This window comes from Zea mays, chromosome 2 (genome assembly GCF_902167145.1).
Source record: "Zea mays cultivar B73 chromosome 2, Zm-B73-REFERENCE-NAM-5.0, whole genome shotgun sequence".
Taxonomy (NCBI): Eukaryota; Viridiplantae; Streptophyta; class Magnoliopsida; order Poales; family Poaceae; genus Zea; species Zea mays.
In genome coordinates, this window is record NC_050097.1 from 131,846,446 (window position 1) to 131,866,900 (window position 20,455).

The following is a 20,455-nucleotide window of genomic DNA, read 5'->3' on the forward strand; positions in this document are numbered from 1 at the left end:
TATTGATATAAGTAGACGCGAGCAAATAAATAGGAATTAGTTTTATTTCCGATCAGCTACAAACACATATATAAGTATTTTAACCGGAGTATACATTTGAGAAATTATACTTTAGAAATTGTTTCTGATGAATTTTATTATTTTGTGTGAATGAATTATATATTTAAAAGCATTTGCATTAATGAATGATATATAAATAAATAATAACATAAAATTATATTTTGCATGTTGGATTTGCTTGAGCATTAAATATTGAAATTAAAATTCATTTAAAATTAGAATCTAAAAAAAAGAAAAAAAAAGAGAAAATAAAAGGGCCGCTCGTAGTGAGCCTAGGATCACTCATGCCCACCTCCCCTCCAACACAACCAGCCCACGTCTCTCCCTATGCACATTTTTTTATTCCCCTAGCCGGAGACGTCATGGCTGACTTCATCCATGTATCAATGACGCGTGAAGACCGCACAACAGGACCGCTATCTCCTTCATCCACGCAACAAAATTCTGTTGAGAAAAATCCGATTCCTTCGTTGCTCCGACCGGGTATCGTCTTCGGCCTCAATAAATAGACTGCCATATTCTTTCTCCGGTTTACAGAAGCGAACCCAGCCATCGTTTCCAAGTACGCGCAGAGAGAGAGAGCCACAAGAGTTAGAGCGAAACATCAGCGTATGGATCTAGGGGCTCGAGCAAGCAAGAGAGGAGAGATGCCTGCGTCAATAGATCATGTATGAGGAAGGTAAAAGATGACCACACCTAGATCATATATACTATATTTATTTAACCCATAATTCTTGATGTGGCCTCGTTTTAATCAATTAGATCACGTCAGATCACCTATTTATGTACAGCCCTACTAATTTATTAAAAATGTGATATCTTCTAGGTCAAATAATTCGTTTTAATCTATTCAAGTTGGGTTAGGTTCGTATTAATTTTTTGCGTATGTAGTAATAATATTGCTTTAATTATGTCACATGGTTTAATTAATTAATTACTTGTTTAATTAATGTTAATCAGCTAGATAATCTAGTTAAGCTAATTTATAGTTCTAACCTACACATTTTATAAATAATTGTTAATAATTAATACTGACTCAAATATTTTTATTGAATACTTATTTAGTTTAAATGCAATATCTGTTAGATCATATCTATTAGATTTATTGTGCCTAAACTATCGTTTTATCCATAAATTCTTTGTTTTAGCTCCGATTTTACTGGTTCTCGAAACTACAATCTCGTAGCGACGCGTAGATTATTAACACGTAGTTTATTCTTATGTTTGGTGTGATGTTAATTTTGCCTATACATGTTTGTCTGTATTGCTACGTTTAGCAGTGAGGACACGAGTCATCTGAAAAGCAAGTTGGTACCTAGAATCTCAAGTCCCAGGCAAGTTGTGCCCTTGATCACTTCTTTTTACCCAGCCATGTTCTAATTAATCATAATGATCTGCATAGGTTAATTTTGATGGGACCCAATAGGTTACCCTAGTTTGATTATCTTTATACCTTGTTACCACTGAACTTTTTGGGTAGTACTTGCTAGTGCTTTATGTGGTTTTGGGTATGAAGATACATTACTCATGATTATACTTTTGTTATCCGTTGTTATTTATCGTTCATGATAAGATCATTATGTTAATTGGAACATGGAGCGACCACCCGGGAAAACAGTGCTACCACAAGGGTATAATGGGACGCCCTTGGCTGATTAATTAGGAAAGCTAGTGGAGGACTACCTTACCCGAAAGGGGCAAGGGCAGTAGGGGAGTGGTCAGTGTAGGGAGGCCCTCGGGAGGATTTTGCTGCGATGGCGGTCCTGCAAGGGAATTCCTGCATTGGAGCTTCCTATAAACTGTAGCGGGTTTTCTGAAGCTAGTGGAACTTTGTAAAGGCCTCGTAGTGTTACCCTGCCTCGCCTCCTCGGTAGAGGTGTATGGGAAGTCGCGATCCCTTGGCAGATGGGTAACATGACTTGTGGGTAAAGATGCGCCACCTCTGCAGAGTGTAAAACTGGTATACTAGCCGTGCTCACGGTCATGAGCAGCTCGGACCCTCACATGATTAATTTATGGAACTAAAATTCAATTTTGTCATATGCATTGCATCGCAGGTGATGATGTTACTTCTGTTCTACTACTTAATTGGGTTGGTATTTACTTATACTTAGTAATTGCTAATAAAATTTTGACCAACTTTAAAAGCAATGCTCAGCTTCAACCATCTCCGTTGGTAAGCCTTACACTTCACGTGAGCTCCCACCTTTGGCGAGTTCATGCACATTATTCCCCACAACTTGTTGAGCGATGAACGTATGTGAGCTCACTCTTGCTGTCTCACACCCCCCCCCCCACAGGTCAAGAACAGGTACCACAGGACGAGGCGCTTGAAGGATGCTGTGCGAGTTCGTGAGAGGTCTAGGTCGTCGTCTCCCAGTCAACTTTGGGTTGCTGGACCGTTGTCTCCTTATAATGTAATTACTTAATTATTTTGTATAGAACTCCTGTTATAAAGATGTGACATTCGATCCTGTGCCATGATTCATCATATGTGTGAGACTTGGTCCCAGCACACCTGGTGATTATGTTCGCGCCCGGGTTTTGGACCCCTAAAATCCGGGTGTGACACAAAATAAGGAAGATATATGGCTCCTTAACCACATTGTGTTTATCATGTATCCCCCCTATTTATCAATCATCTTGCATACCAACTCTCAGTATTATGTGACATGAAACCCCCAAAACTGAAATCCCAGTTGGGTTTTGATCCTTGGCTATAACAGTTCAACTTTCTTTACTCTGGTCATCACCGTTAGTTAACCGAAGACGTTCGAACAAAGTTTGATTAGGACAAGTTTTAAAATGGCACCAGCTGAGACCTTGCATAGGCATTTTCATTTCGCCGTATCACCAGCTGTTACCTATTCAACACACCTACAGTTCACCCATCAACCTTATCAATGCCAGCACCATAAGGCTAGATCCAACTAGCGCCATTATCGATCGGTGACGTGGTGGTGCACACGATCAAACTGATCACCGTGGCCTCATTGATAGTTGGTTCAGTCAGTGAAACTATACTTGTTATATTGTAGCTAAATATATGCAATCGTTGTTATTTAATCTATTTCAACTTGTATATTCGCAAAGAACTATGGACGCCAAATAGAGGTTTTGGATTAGGACTTCTATTTTTCTTTCTAATCTAGACCACAAATAATTATTTTAAACAAAACTTTTGTAAATAATTAAGAAATAATGTGAAAACTAGTGGCTTTGTTAGAGCCTCTCCATTGGCTCTCTCTTTGCACCCGTGCCTTCGCTCCCCCTCCTCTTTTCAAATGATTGGGTGGTCCACTCCGGATAATCCTTCAACACCACTCCTACTACCAAGTCATTATCACACTCCCATCCTCCTCACCCCTCCCATCCTTCCTCTATTGTTGTGGGGAATGGTTCCACACTCCCGGTCACCTCAGTAGGTGCACCGGTTCTTCCGGGACCATTTTACCTTCACGATATCCTTGTTGCACTTGCACCCCATATGATTCATCCCTTCTCTCGGTTCGTCGCTTCACTAGTGACAATCACTATTCTATGGAGTTTGATCCCTGGGGGCTCACCATACGACACCTTCCCACTCATGTCGTGCTTACTCGATGTGATAGCTCCGACCCCTTATACTCTCTTTGTCTTCCCGTCCCACCTCCCTCCTCTTGTGTTGCTCCACCTTATGCCCTAGCCCCGCCTCGACCATCCACTTTCCCCACTGACACGTCATCCTCCCACGCTCTAGCCACTACCACCACCTCCCACCATTTGACATCGTCGTCTTGGTCACCCTGGCCCTGACGTCATGTCCAAGCTCTCTAGTAGCTCTAATATATCTTGTCGCATGGGCCCCTTTGAGCACCTATGTCATGCCTGTCAGCTTGACTGCCACTCTCGTCTTCCTTTCTCTACTTCCGCGTACCGGGCTACTTAGGCATTTGATCTTGTCCATTGTTATCTCTGGACTTCTCCTATCTTCAGCCTCTTTAGTTACAAATATTGCCTAGTCATCCTGGATGATTTCTCTCATTTTCTCTAGATTTTTCCTCGGTGGCTCAAGTCCGATACCTTTCCCACCCTCACCCACTTCTTTGCTTGGGCATCCGCCCAGTTTCGTCGCCCGATTCATGTTCTCCAGTGTGATAACGGTCGTAAGTTTGACAATTTTGCCTCTCGCTCCTTTCTCTCCCACGGTGTTCTGTTGCGACTCTTATGTCCCAAAACTTCCGCTCAGAATGGCTGGGCCGAACGGATTATCTACACCACCACCAACATGATTTGTTGCCTCCTCTTTCTGGCGTCTCTTCCCGCTAGCTAATGGATAGAGACCCTAAACACTACTACCCATCTTCTCAACCACCTTCCCTCCAAGGTGGTTGAAAGCATCTAGGCCCCTGGTTGGTTTTAGTGATGAATGACAACGTAATGTTTTATGTGACTTACGTGTGTTTTGCAGAGCAAATGGTAAGTTAGGTCGCATTACAGGAAGTTGTACTACAACGGTGAAAACGATCCCTGAGATGAGAACTTGAAGCGACGTCTGAAACGACGAATCAAAAGATGAAGGTCTTCGTATTCCAAGTGTCGAAGGAGTTGCGGACACTCGGTATAGAGTTAGGTCTTGTATTTTATTTTAGCCGTACTATAAAGAGGGGTTGTGGATGAGTAGTTTGACCAAGAGAATTATAGTGTAGTGTTGGTGCATATTCACACTCACTTCTAGTCCTAGGTGTCACTCTATAACACATTCATGAGTTAGAACGAAAACGGTTTCAAAAATCATAAGAAAAAGAAGCTAGGGTTTCTGTCTTAAGGGCACCGGACTGTTCGGTGTGCACCGGACTGTCCGGTGCTCGCCCTGACAGTGGGGCCAGCCAGTCCTGGGGTAGCGCCTCTGCCCTCGAGGAAACCCGAGAGAAACGAGTTGCGAAGTTGAATTTTAGCGGTCACACCGGGTCTGGTGTGCACCGGACAGGAACTGTTCACTGTCCGGTGTGCCATCAGCCCAACGGCTAGCTATCAGAACTAGCCGTTGAGATGACAGTTGGCGCACCAGTGGCGCACCGAACTGTTCGGTGCGCCCATGCGTAGGAAACGCTGGTAACGGCTAGTTTGGTGGGTGGGGCTATTTATACCCCCTCCACCTACCATATTGAGTGTCTTGCTGCCCACATTGATGACCATACATTGCTAGAGCATTGCAAGCACCACAAAGTATAGTGAGGTGATTAGAAAATCTTAATCTTGCATTGGGACCTCATTAGTGCAAGTGAGAGCCACCTAGAGCACACACCACATGCATTAGGCTTCTCTTGGTCAAGTGAAAGTTTATGGCTTGTTACTCTTGGCGATTGGCATCACCTAGACGGCTTGGTGGCGTTTGGAGCACGGTGATCACCTCGAAGAATTTTTTGGTGACCCGGCTCGAGATTGTAAGCGGTCGTGAGGGATCCATTGCGCCTGAGTGGCAAAGGATCATCTCATAGTGAGCACTTGGTTCTTGCGAGGACCAAGGGGAGCGATACCCTTGCGTGGGTGCTCCAACGAGGACTAGGGAAGAGTGCCGACTCTTCGATATCTCAGCAAAAATTGGAGGAGTCTTCTAAACCTTGCTTTACATTCTGCATTTAATTCAAGCATTTTACCTTGTTTAATTGTTTAGCAAGTAGTTGAAGTAATGTCTTAGTATTGTTGTCTTTCTAGTAGTATTCTCTTATTGCTAGTAGTTGGGTGAAGTTGGGCTCTTGCTTAGGGTTTAATTATTGTTGATTTTTAGAAAAGCCCAATTCACCCCCCCTCTTGGGCATCGTGATCCTTTCAACGGTGAGTCATCCCACTCCCACTTCGCCTTGTATGGTACAACCCCCTCCTAGGCCCACCTTCGAGTCTTTGGTTGTGCCTACTATCCCAACACCTCCACCACTACTCTTCAAAAATTCTCCCCTCACTCCATTAACTGCCTTATCCTCAGTTACTCCCCTGACCACAAGGAGTATCGATGCCTTGAACTCCATACCCACCACATCATCATCTCTCGTCATGTTGTCTTTGATGAGGAGGTTTTCCTTCTTGTTGACTCCTCTTCCCCACCCCACCCCAACCTTGATTCCCTCCTTGATGCTGATGGTGTCGACGTCTCTCTTCCACTGTCCCCTTTGAAAGTCGCCTAGAGGGGGGTGAATAGGTGGAAACTGAAATTTATAAACTTAAAGCACAACTACAAGTCAGGGTTAGCGTTAGAAATAAATTTGTCTGAAAGAGAGGGGAAAACAAATCAACCAAGGAAATAGAGCGAATGACACGGTGATTTGTTTTACCGAGGTTCGGTTCCAATGAACCTAGTCCCTGTTGAGGTGGTCACAAAGACCGGGTCTCTTTCAACCCTTTCCCTCTCTCAAACGGTCACCTAGACCGAGTGAGCTTTCTTCATAATCAAATGGGTCACTTAGATCCCTCACAAGGACCACCACAACTTGGTGTCTCTTGCTTTGATTACAAGTGTCTTGAGAACAAGAATGTGGAAGAAGAAAGCGATCCAAGAACAAGAGCTCAAAGAACACGAGCAAAACTCTCTCTCTCTAGTCACTAGGTGTTTGGAGTGTAATTGGGACTTGGAGAAGCTTTGATTCTTTTGAATTGTGTCTTGTATTGATTGCACTAGCTCTTGTATTGAATGAGATGTCTGAAAAATTTGTATGCATGGAGTGGTGATGGTTGTGGGGTATTTATAGCCCAACCACCAAATCAACCGTTGGGGAGGTTGTATGTCGATGGGCGCACCGGACAGTCCGGTGCGCCAGCCACGTCACCCAACCGTTAGGGTTCTGACGGTTTCAATCGTTGGAGCGCTGACTTTATGTCGCACCTGAAAGGGAAATGTGCCCTTGGGCCATTTCTAAGTATTTTGGTGATTGAGTGCCAACACAAGTGCTTTTGTGTTAATCTATGCAAAGTGGTGGACAAAATGCAAATCATGTCAAAAGGTATGTTTCTAGACTTAGTACATTGTTTTATGGACTAATGTATTGTGTCTAAGTGCTGGAAACAGGAAAAATCGAGTTGGAGAAGAGATGGCTAAGTTCAGCCAAGGTCAGCGCAGTCTGGGTGCACCGGACAGTGTCCGGTGCGCCAGGCTGACTCTGGCGAACTTGCTACTCTCGGGAGTTCGACGGCGGTGTACGGCTATAATTCACCGGACTGTCCGGTGAACCGTTCACAGCCGAACTCGTCGCTCTCGGGAGATGATTAACGGCATACGGCTAAAATTCACCGGACTGTCCGGTGAGCCAATGGTCTGCCGGGGCAACGGTCGGCCGAGGATTCCACGCGTGACGCGTGGCCGAGCCAACGGTCACATTGGAGCACCGGACTGTCCGGTGTGCACCGGACAGTGTCCGGTGCGCCAACGGCTCTTAATCTGCAACGGTCGGCTTCGCCAAATAAGGAAGGAGATCCGCACCGGATAGTGTCCGGTGGTGCACCGGACTGTCCGGTGCGCCAGTCGACAGAAGGCAAGATCTGCCTTCCTGGAATGCTCTCAACGGCTCCTAGCTGCCTTGGGGCTATAAAAGGGACCCTTAGGCGCATGGAGGAGTATATCAAGTATACTAAAAGCATTCCTAAGCACCAAGACTTCAATTCCACGCATTTGTCTCTTCGTGATAGCATCTAGAGCTCTTGTTGAGTTGTGAACTCGTCGGGTTGTGTTGTGAGTTCTTGTTGCGACTTGTGTGCGTGTTGACCTTCTGATTTTGTGTCTTGTGTGCGTTGCTCATCCCTCCCTTACTTCGTGCTTCTTTGTGAACTTCAAGTGTAAGGGCGAGAGGCTCTAAAGTGTGGAGATTCCTCGCAAACGGGATATAGTAAAACAAGCAAAACACCGTGGTATTCAAGTGGGTCTTTGGACCGCTTGAGAGGGGTTGATTGCAACCCTCGTCCGTTGGGACGCCACAACGTGGAGTAGGCAAGCGTTGGTCTTGGCCGAACCGCGGGATAAACCACTATGCCATCTCTGTGATTGATCTCTTATGGTTATTGTGTTTTGTTGAGACTCCTCTCTAGCCACTTGGCGATTATTGTGCTAACACTTAACCAAGTTTTTGTGGCTTAAGTTTCAAGTTTACAGGATCACCTATTCACCCCCCTCTAGGTGCTCTCAATTGGTATCAGAGTCGTTCTCTTCAAGAAAGGGACTAACCGCCCGAAGAGATGGATCCTAAGGGCAAGGGGATTGTGATCAATGACAAGGACAAGGAGTCATTCGTCAACGAGCCCAAGGATGACAAGCCTACTGATTCAGGCTCGGGCCACAAACGCAAAGATGGGAAGAAGAAGAAGACAAGGCGCATCAAGGAGATCGTCTACTACGACGACAGCGACGAGTCCACTTCTTCCCAAAAGGACAACGACGACAACGACTACGAGAGAAGGAACCCAGTTAATTCAAACTTTTCTTTTGACTACTCTCGTATTCCGCAAAGTACAAATGCTCATTTGCTCTCCATTCCACTTGGCAAACCTCCTCACTTTGATGGAGAGGACTACGGATTTTGGAGCCACAAAATGCGTAGTCACCTGTTCTCTCTCCATCCAAGCATATGGGAGATTGTGGAAAGTGGAATGAAATTTGATAGCTCGGATAGTCCTATGTTTATCAATGAACAGATTCATAGAAATGCACAAGCTACTACTGTGTTGTTAGCCTCTTTGTGCAGGGACGAGTACCATAAGGTGAGCGGCTTGGACAATGCCAAGCAGATCTGGGACACCCTCAAGATCTCTCATGAGGGGAACGACGTCACCTTACTCACCAAGATGGAGTTGGTGGAGGGCGAGCTTGGAAGATTCGCGATGATAAGGGGCGAGGAGCCAACCCACACATACAACCGGCTCAAGACCCTCATCAACAAAATAAGGAGCTACGGAAGCACGCGATGGACGGACCACGACATCGTCCGCCTAATGCTAAGGTCCTTTACTGTACTTGATCCGCATTTGGTGAACAATATTCGTGAAAATCCTAGGTACACCAAGATGTCGCCCGAAGAAGTCCTTGGGAAGTTCGTAAGCGGGCGAATGATGATCAAGGAGGCGAGATACGTGGACGACGCGTTGAACGGTCCAATCCATGAGCCTCAACCCATTGCTCTCAAGGCAACGAGGAGCAAGGAGGCACTACCTAGCAAGGTGGCGCAAGTTGAGGCGGTCGGGCTCAATGATGAAGAGATGGCCCTCATCATCAAGCGCTTCAAGACGGCGCTAAAGGGTCGCAAGGGACAGCCAAGCAAGACCAAGACAAAGGGGAAGCGTTCATGCTTCAAATGCGGTAAGATTGGTCATTTTATTGCTAACTGTCCCGATAATGGAAGTGACCAGGAACAAGGGAGCAAGAGGGAGAAGAAGAAGGCATACAAGAAGGCTAAGGGCGAGGCACACCTTGGCAAGGAATGGAACTCGGATTGTTCGTCATCCGACTCCGAAAATGAAGGACTCGCCGCCACCGCCTTCAACAAGTCATCCCTTTTCCCCAACGAGCGTCACACATGCCTCATGGCGAAGGAGAAGAAGGTATGTACTCGAGACAATACTACTTATGATTCTTCTAGTGATGATGAGTCTAGTGATGAAGAAATAGATTACTCTAGTTTGTTCAAGGGATTGGATAGAACTAAAATAGATAAGATCAATGAATTGATTGATGCCTTGAATGAAAAGGATAGACTCTTAGAGAAACAAGAAGATCTTTTATATGAAGAGCATGATAAATTTGTTAGTGCACAAAATTCACTTGCTCTAGAAGTTAAAAGAAATGAAATGCTTTCTAGTGAATTGTCTACCTGTCATGACGCTATCTCTAGCTTAAAGAGAATTAACAATGATTTAAATGCTAAACTAGAAGTAGCAAATAAATCTACCTCTTGTGTAGAACATGTTGTAATTTGCACTAGGTGTAAAGATTTTAATGTTGATGCTTGTAGTGAACACCTAGATTGCATTTCTAAATTAAATGATGAAGTAGCTAGTCTTAATGCCCAGCTTAAGACTAGCAAAAGTGAATTTGATAAATTAAAATTTGCAAGGGATGCCTACACGATTGGTAGACACCCCTCAATTAAGGATGGACTTGGCTTCAAGAGGGAAGCCAAGAACTTGACAAGCCATAAGGCTCCCATCTCCGCCAAGGAGAAAGGGAAGGCCCCTATGGCTACTAGTGCTAAAAAGAACCATGCTTTTATATACCATGATAGGAGACAATTTAGAAATGCTTATAGGAGTTGTAATGCTTATGATGCCTTTGATTCTCATGCCATGTTTGCTTCTAGTTCTTCCTATATGCATGGTAGAAATATGTCTAGGAGAAATGTTGTGCCTAGAAAGAATATTGCTCATGCTCCTAGGAAAGTTAATGAATCTTCTACAATATAACATGCTTGCAATGCTTCATTTGCTATTTGTAGAAAGGATAGGAAGGTGATTGCTAGGAAGTTAGGGGCAAGATGCAAGGGAGATAAAACTTGCATTTGGGTCCCTAAGACAATTGTGACTAACCTTATAGGACCCAACAAGAGTTGGGTACCTAAGACCCAAGCCTAAATTTGCCTTGCAGGTTTATGCATCCAGGGGTACAAGCTGGATTATCGACAGCGGATGCACAAACCACATGACGGGGGAAAAGAGGATGTTCTCTTCCTACGTCAAGAACAAGGATCCCCAGGATTCAATAATATTCGGTGATGGGAACCAAGGCAAGGTAAAAGGGTTAGGTAAAATTGCTATTTCATCCGAGCACTCTATTTCAAATGTGTTTTTAGTTGAGTCGCTTGGATATAATTTGTTATCTGTTAGTCAATTATGCAATATGGGATATAATTGTCTATTCACAAATGTAGATGTGTCTGTCTTTAGAAGGTGTGATGGTTCACTAGCTTTTAAGGGTATATTAGACGACAAACTTTACTTAGTTGATTTTGCAAAAGAGGAGGCCGGTCTAGATGCATGCTTGATTGCTAAGACTAGCATGGGCTGGCTGTGGCATCGCCGCTTAGCACATGTGGGGATGAAGAACCTTCACAAACTTCTAAAGGGAGAACATGTGATAGGATTAACTAATGTGCAATTCGAAAAAGATAGACCTTGTGCAGCTTGTCAAGCAGGCAAACAAGTGGGAAGCTCTCATCACACCAAAAATGTGATGACCACATCAAGACCTTTGGAGATGCTTCACATGGACCTCTTCGGACCCGTCGCCTACCTAAGTATAGGAGGAAGTAAGTATGGTCTTGTTATAGTTGATGATTTTTCCCGCTTCACTTGGGTATTCTTTTTGCAGGATAAATCTGAAACCCAAGGGACCCTCAAGCGCTTCCTAAGGAGAGCTCAAAACGAGTTTGAGCTCAAGGTGAAAAAGATAAGGAGCAACAATGGGTCCGAGTTCAAGAACCTTCAAGTGGAGGAGTACCTTGAGGAGGAAGGGATCAAGCACGAGTTCTCCGCTCCCTACACACCACAACAAAATGGTGTGGTAGAGAGGAAGAACAGGACGCTAATAGACATGGCGAGGACGATGCTTGGAGAGTTCAAGACCCCCGAGCGCTTTTGGTCGGAAGCCGTGAACACGGCTTGCCACGCCATCAACAGGGTCTACCTTCATCGCCTCCTCAAGAAGACGTTATATGAGCTACTAACCGGTAACAAACCCAATGTCTCGTATTTTCGAGTTTTTGGGAGTAAATGCTACATTCTAGTGAAGAAGGGTAGGAATTCCAAATTTGCTCCCAAAGCCGTAGAAGGATTTTTGTTAGGCTATGACTCAAATACAAAGGCGTATAGAGTCTTCAACAAATCATCGGGTTTGGTTGAAGTCTCTAGCGACGTTGTATGTGATGAGACTAATGGCTCTCCAAGAGAGCAAGTTGTTGATTTTGATGATGTAGATGAAGAAGAAGTTCCAACGGCCGCAATACGCACCATGGCGATTGGAGATGTGCGGCCACAGGAACAAGATGAGCAAGATCAACCTTCTTCCTCAACAACGGTACATCCCCCAACTCAAGATGATGAGCAGGAGGCGTGTGATCAAGGGAGAGCACAAGATGATCTTGCAATGGAGGAAGAAGCACAACTGGCACCTCCAACCCAAGTTCGAGCGACGATTCAAAGGGATCATCCCGTCGACCAAATTTTGGGTGATATTAGCAAGGGAGTAACTACTCGATCTCGATTAGTTAATTTTTGTGAGCATTACTCCTTTGTCTCTTCTATTGAGCCTTTCAGGGTAGAAGAGGCCTTGCTAGATCCGGACTGAGTGTTGGCCATGCAGGAGGAGCTCAACAACTTCAAAAGAAATGAAGTTTGGACACTGGTGCCTCGTCCCAAGCAAAATGTTGTGGGAACCAAGTGGGTGTTCCGCAACAAACAAGACAAGCACGGGGTGGTGACAAGGAACAAGGCACGACTTGTGGCAAAAGGTTATGCCCAAGTCGCAGGTTTGGACTTTGAGGAGACTTTTGCTCCTGTGGCTAGGCTAGAATCTATTTGTATTTTGCTAGCATATGCCGCTCACCATTCTTTCAGGTTGTACCAAATGGATGTTAAGAGCGCTTTCCTCAACGGACCGATCAAGGAGGAGGTGTACGTGGACCAACCCCCTGGCTTCGAGGATGAACGGTACCCCGACCACGTGTGTAAGCTCTCTAAGGCGCTCTATGGACTTAAGCAAGCCCCAAGAGCATGATATGAATGCCTTAGAGACTTTTTAATTGCTAATGCTTTCAAGGTTGGGAAAGCCGATCCAACTCTTTTCACTAAGACTTGCGATGGTGATATCCTTGTGTGCCAAATTTATGTCGATAACATAATATTTGGTTCTACTAATCAAAAGTCTTGTGAAGAGTTTAGCAGGGTGATGACGCAGAAATTCGAGATGTCGACGATGGGCGAGTTGAACTACTTCCTTGGGTTCCAAGTGAAGCAACTCAAGGATGGCACCTTCATCTCTCAAACAAAGTACACGCAAGACTTGCTAAAGCGGTTTGGGATGAAGGACGCCAAGCCCGCCAAGACGCCGATGGGAACCGACGGACACACCGACCTCAACAAAGGAGGTAAGTCCGTTGATCAAAAAGCATACCGGTCAATGATAGGTTCTTTGCTTTATTTATGTGCTAGTAGACCGGATATTATGCTTAGCGTATGCATGTGTGCTAGATTTCAATCCGATCCAAGGGAGTTGTTGGGGGCCTTCGGCTTCTGAAGGTCCTAAAAACGTGATTTGACAATGTTCTCTAAGTATACAAGCAGGTATCTTCGGAATCAGGTCGCGGGTATACAGAAGCATGGTCAAGACGAAGCTCGACTGAAATGGAAGACGATCATGACGAAGGATGAAACGATCATGAAGCTGTGTGCAGAGGAGCTTCGACATGACAGCACAAAGGGGAAACCGACTTAAAGATGAAAAGCCAAATCAGCCCTCGAAGAATTACTATAGAGTTATTGATAAAAGTAAAGGGCATTAATGTAATTTTATACGGGCTACGTCATGTGCCTATAAATAGATGAACAGTATTCCTGTACTGTTCACACTGACTTGGCATTGGCATCACGCTTGTACCCTTACTTTCCTTCAAGCCGAAGGTACATTTACGATTTGTCATCATTTATATAAGAAAAATGAATAGAAATAAATTAATAAGTAATGTTTAAAGTAATCATGTTATTTTCCATATTTCATACATAAATCTTTTTCTTAATCTTTTATTATGATTATGAAGGTATAACCTTCATAACCTTCGTCCGAAATTCATTATACCCAAGGGGAAATAATGTTTCGAAGGACGAAGGGCTATAATATTTAACATTGTGTGTTGCCTTGTTCTTGATTCATAGTATTTGAGAACAAGTCCCCAACATTGGCGCCCACCGCCGGTGAACTCACTTCCATTTCTTGAGCTCTGAACACCTTCGGCAAGCATCACCTTCGTCATGCCGCCGAAAAAAGCTTCAGCGACAGGGACTGCTACTTTGCAGCCGTTGGATCCCAATCAGGACGTCCTTTCTCTTAGGGAGGCCCGAAGCCAGAAGAGGAAGGCTGCTAGTCCAACGCCTCCGGAAGATGACTTGGATCAGGAGATCCAAAACCTAGAGATCCTTCAGCAACAGGTGCAATGAAAGAAGGAGAAGATGGCTCGTTTAGCTGACCTTCAGAGACAGATAGATGAAGCTTCCGAAGAGGTTCGTCATCTTGTTCAAGATGACCAGAACCGAAGGCCTCCGCGCAGAGAGCTCCATCAGGAAGGCTTCTACAATGAGGACGACTGGTATGGAGATTTCCATCATGGAAATTTTGCTTTCGATGATGCTTCTCCTCTATCAACAGAATTGCAGGCTACACCATGGCCTCAGTCTTACAAGCCACCCAGCTCCCCATGTACGATGGTCATACAGACCCAAAGCAATTCTTGATGAGCTATGAAGCAACCATATCTTCGTATGGTGGCAATACTGCAGTCATGGCAAAGTCTTTTGTCATGGCCGTCAAGAGTGTCGCTCAGACCTGGTACTCCTCTCTCCGGCCAGGGACAATCACCTCTTTGCAGAAGCTGAAGGATATGTTGATAACCAGCTTTCAAGGGTTTCAGACGAAGCCAGTTACTGCTCAAGCTTTATTCCAGTGTACCCAGGATCACGAAGAATACCTCCAGGCGTATGTCCGAAGGTTTCTACGTCTGAGGGCACAAGCGCCAACAGTGCCCAATGAAATTGTCATTGAGGCCATGATTAAGGGGCTTCGGCCGGGACCTTCAGCGCAATACTTTGCCAGGAAGCCACCACAAACTTTGGAGAAGTTGCTCCAGAAGATGGACGAGTACATCCGGGCCGACAATGACTTACGCCAAAGAAGGGAGGAGGCATTTAGGTTCTCTGAAATGACCAGGGGCTTCGGAGGAAGATTTCATACGAGGCATGTCAGGTCAATTCATAACTCCACTCAAAGTGATGATAGAGGGAGCCAACAGCAAAGGCCACAATACTCTTCGCAAGCTTCGGGGCAACAGCAAAGCTCTGTTCGGCCGCCAGCGCCAAGGGCAGAGGCGCCAGGGGCTTCGGGGGAAGATTTGGGGATCAGCCAAGAAGAATTTACTGTCTATTTTGTGGTGAAGACAAGGGTCATACCACCAGGATGTGCCACGTCACCATCCAAAAGCAAAAGGAGATAGCAGAAGCTGCAGCACAACAGAGTCAGCCGAAGCAGGTCATGCACACTGCTTCGTACCATTCGCCTTACATCCCAGAATATGTAGGCAATCACCCTGCAGCTTCTGTTGCTTCGGCAAGTCAACCCCAAGCATCTTGGCAACAGCCTCCACCGCCACCACCAACGCAGCGAGGACAATAGCCAGAAGGGAGTCAGCACACTCACCTTCAGAGGGATTTCAGAGAGGAGTCCGAAGCTCGCACAGTCAATAGCACTGTGCCAGAGTCAAAGCACATTTACTGACAAATATCCTACCTCGACAGCAGTTTTTTCGCATTTTTACATTCAGTATTACTTTTCTGTTAATAAGGAACAATTATGGGAAGTCTAAGTGTCTTTTATCATTTCTCAATTTCTTGTAACAGTTTCGTCTTTTACCATAATAAAAATATGTCTTCTCCATAGGCTTGAGTTACCGAAGCATACGAATTTATGGTGGCATGAAGGACCTTTGTATTATCAAAAATTTGTTTTAAGGGATACAGTGCAATTTATTCGAAGCAGTAAAAAGTCGTTCCTAAGGGAGCACAGTGTAAGTTTTCTGAGCTTACAGCGAAAAGTCAGCGCTGATTCCGCCGAAAGTAAAAGGCGAAGAAGGTCCTAAGGGAGGCTTACAGCGAAAAGTCAGCGCTGATTCCGCTGAAAGTAAAAGGCGAATAAGCTCCTAAGGGAGGCTTACAGCGAAAAATAAACGCTGATTCCGCTGAAAGTAAAAGGCGAAGAAGCTCCTAAGGGAGGCTTACAGCGAAAAGTCAACGCTGATATAAAAAGATCGTGTCCTTTATTGCAGGGATGTGTGTATTTTCGGCACAAATATCATTTTGCATAACATAACATCATCACATCATTTTGCATAACATAAGCATCATACAACATATTGCATTTGGAGCAAGAAGGGGATACAGTATTACTCTTCGGAGAATGTTTTGAAAAAGAGAATCGTGCTAAGGCACAAGATAAATTGAGAAGAAGTGTAGCTTCATTAGAGAGGCAACATAAAACTTTTTTATAGCTTCGGAGAATATTTCACGAAGCTTGGATATTCTTCATCAGAGAAGTATGGAAATTCTGGTGATATATAAAAGATTTTCTTCACGAAGCATGAAAAGAAGGGAAGGTGTTTTTTCGCCAAAGGCTCAAAAAATGGTATGTTTGCAAAATTTCATGCATCGTAAAGAATTGAACTATAAATAGATTATATATTACATTCAAAGTTACAATGTATTACATATGTTACATTCCAAACATTTTTACAATAGCATCTAATCCTCCTTAAGAACTATTTCTGCAGCTTCGTTCAGTAGCTGATCGACAACCTTGTCCATGATGTCTTCGGCCATTTTTCTAATTTCATCGTCTCCTTTCGGGTGGGGGCCCGGAGTCGCCTCAGTAGGTTCTGAGGGAGGAGAGGATACAGCTATATTACTATTACAAACCGCGAGCAAAGTCTGGAATTAAAAATTACAACAGAATAAAAACCACTAGTTAATACCTATTTGCCCTTCGGGCTCTTTGCCTTTCTCAGCAACCTCTGCTATCTTCCTAGCATCATGGATGCCTTTTTCGCTTCTTTGAATGATCTCTTGAGCCATTTCTCGGCCGCCATTGTCCCAAATGTCGGTGAAAAATTTTCCACCAACCAGGCTTGATTCGGCCGAGGGGTCCTTTATGTCTTCAGAGGACAAGGCAATTTCGGTTTGCGCTAAAGACTTCACATGATTACAGCCTTTTCTTTCCAACACCGTAGCAATCCCCCTGGCGCCTAAAAAAGCGCATATGTCTCCGCGGCTATTCAAGATTTCTTCGAAGGCCTCAGCTTCGTGACTAATCCATTCAATCGGGCCTTCTGGATTCCCCCTTGTGAAATTCTCTTCGCTAGAGAATGCGCCAACACTGGCGAAGCTGGATTTTATCTTCTTAACACACTCCATGGATTTATCATAGTATCTTTTCTTGGAAGCCCGAAGCTCTTCAACATTTATTTCCAAATGATTTGCCCATTGCTCACTAAGTTCTCGTTTTGTTTCTTCTAGTATGCGTTCTTCTTTAGCCCTGGCCAGTTGTTTCTGAAGATCCTGAATTTCGCGTTTTTGGGCTTCAGCTTGAGCCTTAGAGGTAGCTTCGTCTTCCATTATTTTATCCACTAGTGTAAGTAGAATTTTGTCTTTTTCCAAAGCTTCGTTCCTCAGCTTGATAACTTCTGCTCGTAGGTTGTTGAAGGCAATATTATAACTTTCGTCTTCAGTATTCTTTTGCGCTCTCAAAGCATTGCTTAGTATTAAACCCTATATGAAAAAAAGAATTACTATGAATAAAAGAATGATTTAAAAATTGTAAATTTCCAAATATACAATTCTCATACCTTCAGACTATTATATGCAAGGCTATCCGCAAGATCGTCCTTCGTCATAGCGCAGAGTCCAGCTTCAAGCTTCGGAAACCCCATGCTTCTAGCCATCTCCCGGCAGACGGATAATTCTTTATTGTCTGGGAGACAGTATAGGAAGTCATCTTCGTCTGTTCCATTGAACACTAGTGCTCCCTTCGGATATTTCAATTCTCTGGCATAGTGATTAGCTTCAAGAATCTCTTCTTCGGATAATTTCTTCCCCGAAGCGTGTCGCACAATATAATCGTATATTTTGGAAGGTGCTTCGGGGGCGGCAGTGTCAATTTCTTCAACCAAAACTGGCTCTGACATTTTTATTTTTTCGGCTGCCTTTGCAATTTCTGTTTCTTCGGTTTCCAAAGGTTTTACCTTGGTGGGCTCTGAAGGCCCAGCTTCAGTTTCAAATTGTTGCTTCGAAGCTTCGGCAGCAAGGGCTTCAGAAGATACTTCAGAAGTCTCAACAGTTTTCTTTGGAGTTATGCTTGAAGATTTAATTGTCTCCAAAACATCTAACACATTAACCATCCTTCTTCTTTTCGGGGTCACTGTTGGACCCTTCTGACTTTTCTCTATCTCAATCTTTGCTGAAGGACTTAAAACTTCTGATGTTTTTGTTTCTTTAGTCCTTGGTTCTTCTATCTTTTCTGTTGCTGGCACTTCAGCCAGCTCTTCGATTTCTGGCATCAGAGTTGATTCTTTAGCTTCAATGGCCGAAGAGGTCTCACCGGCGAACTCAGGCACTGTGGCCAGTTCAATATAACGTGGCCGGTGTGTGAGAACATTTACCCTTTTCCTCTTCGGCGCCGGCTCACTAGGAGCGGCTGAAGTAGTCTCCTTCGCAGAGGAAGTATTCTTTCTTTTTTGACCCCGCACTGGATAATGGTAGTCGGGATAGACGAACCCAATCGCGTCAAATACTCGGTTCAGCCTCTTCTTCTTTCGGCCTCCGAAGGCTGCTGACAATGCAGTATCTTCGGCCTTTGAATATACCCCAAGCAATTCATCACTTACAGTTTCAATGCTTTTTAGCCAGTCATCATCTGGCTCAACGAATTTATCTCCATACTTGAATGTGTATTTTAGCTTGACTAGTCCACCTTCATCAGTCTCTTTAATGGTCTCCTGCGGCATTTCCCATTTTTCCACAAGTGGCCATACTCTGAAGGCAATGTGTTCTTGGACCAAATCCCTCATCCCAATAAAAGAGCAAACAACACCGAAGGCTCTCTGGCATTCTTCGGATGCTTCATTCATTTCCACCTTCGGCCTCCGCAGGCCGAAGCGTTGCCAGATGGGACGCATAATGATCTTCTTTATATCTTCTCGTGATTTCAAGTCATTCTTCACGTAAAACCATTTTGTCATCCAGTCGCCAGGCCATCTCTTTCGAAAGGTCGGCACGGGGCAGCTTGACCCAGACCGGGAGCCGAAGCTGTAGCAGCCAAAATTGTTGTGATACTGTTCCTTACCCCAGGGTTTTGTTTCGTACAGCAACTCATGTATGTTGCAGAAGCTTTTCGCATCAGGTTCCAAGCCTTGGCTTCTCACGGCCCACAGGAAGATATTCATCCTTATAATTGCTTCGGGGGTAAGTTGGTGAAGGTAGATTTCAAATATCTTCAGCACCTCTACAACAAAGCTGCTTAAGGGAAATCGTAGTCCAGCTTTCAAGAAGCTTCGGAATACCACAACTTCATTTTCCTCAGGAGTTGGACAAGTCTTCTCTCCTTCATCAGCACTTACAACGGACAAGTCCCGGAAATATCTGCCCCTCATGTTGACAAGATGATTTTCTTTAATACTTGATTTGCCAAAAACCGCATGGCTTGGTCGCCAAGGTTGATCTTCGAAGTCTTCACCACCACTATCCACATCATAGCTATCGCTGTCACCAGTATCTTCAGATAAACCCTCCAAAATTTCTTTAGTAATCTTCTCTGTATTAGTCTTCGACATTGATTGAAGAAAACCCAGATGCATCTCCTCAGAAAGACTTAGCTTCGAATCACCAACAACTTTTTTATCTTCAGACATCCTTGCAAACGCTGAGAAAGTGCTCTCTAAACCGAAGCTTTAAAATCTAAAAGGCCAAGCGAGTGTTGTTGCGCGCAGGCTAAAAGTTGGGTGAGTAAAAGCAGTTAGCAAGAGAGCGTACCAAATAAACTCGGAATGAGCTCTTATTTATACGCCCAGAGCGTTGAAACTGGAGGGCCCCGCTTGTCAAAGACTGTTGCTATTCTAGCAAAGAGAAGGTGTTTTTTCGGACCTTCGGCTTAAGGCCTTCGTCCATATCGCAATATGAATTTATCATTACAGCTAATTAATATTGCGAGGGGCTACTGTTGGGGGCCTTCGGCTTCCGAAGGTCCTCAAAAACGTGATTTGACAATGTTCTCTAAGTATACAAGCAGGTATCTTCGGAATCAGGTCGCGGGTATACAGAAGCATGGTCAAGACGAAGCTCGACTGAAATGGAAGACGATCATGACGAAGGATGAAACGATCACGAAGTTGTGTGCAGAGGAGCTTCGACATGACAGCACAAAGGGGAAACCGACTTAAAGATGAAAAGCCAAATCAGCACTCGAAGAATTACTATAGAGTTATTGATAAAAGTAAAGGGCATTAATGTAATTTTATACAGGCTGCGTCCCGTGACTATAAATAGATGAACAGTATACGTGTACTGTTCACACTGACTTGGCATTGGCATCACGCTTGTACCCTTACTTTCCTTCAAGCCGAAGGTACATTTA

The 20,455-nt window shown here is 44.4% G+C and overlaps 1 long non-coding RNA gene across 2 annotated transcripts; it reads left to right on the top strand.

The window, feature by feature from the left end:
- The first annotated feature begins 330 nt into the window (after window positions 1-330).
- Window positions 331-2,800, top strand: LOC118476359 (uncharacterized). Of its 2 annotated transcripts, none has more exons than XR_004856325.1 (2): window positions 331-739; window positions 1,338-2,800. It is a non-coding gene; the product is annotated as an uncharacterized lncRNA (long non-coding RNA). The 2 variants fall into 2 exon arrangements; XR_004856326.1 differs by having other exon boundaries at window positions 333-739; window positions 1,341-2,800.
- Window positions 2,801-20,455: the final 17,655 nt, after the last annotated feature.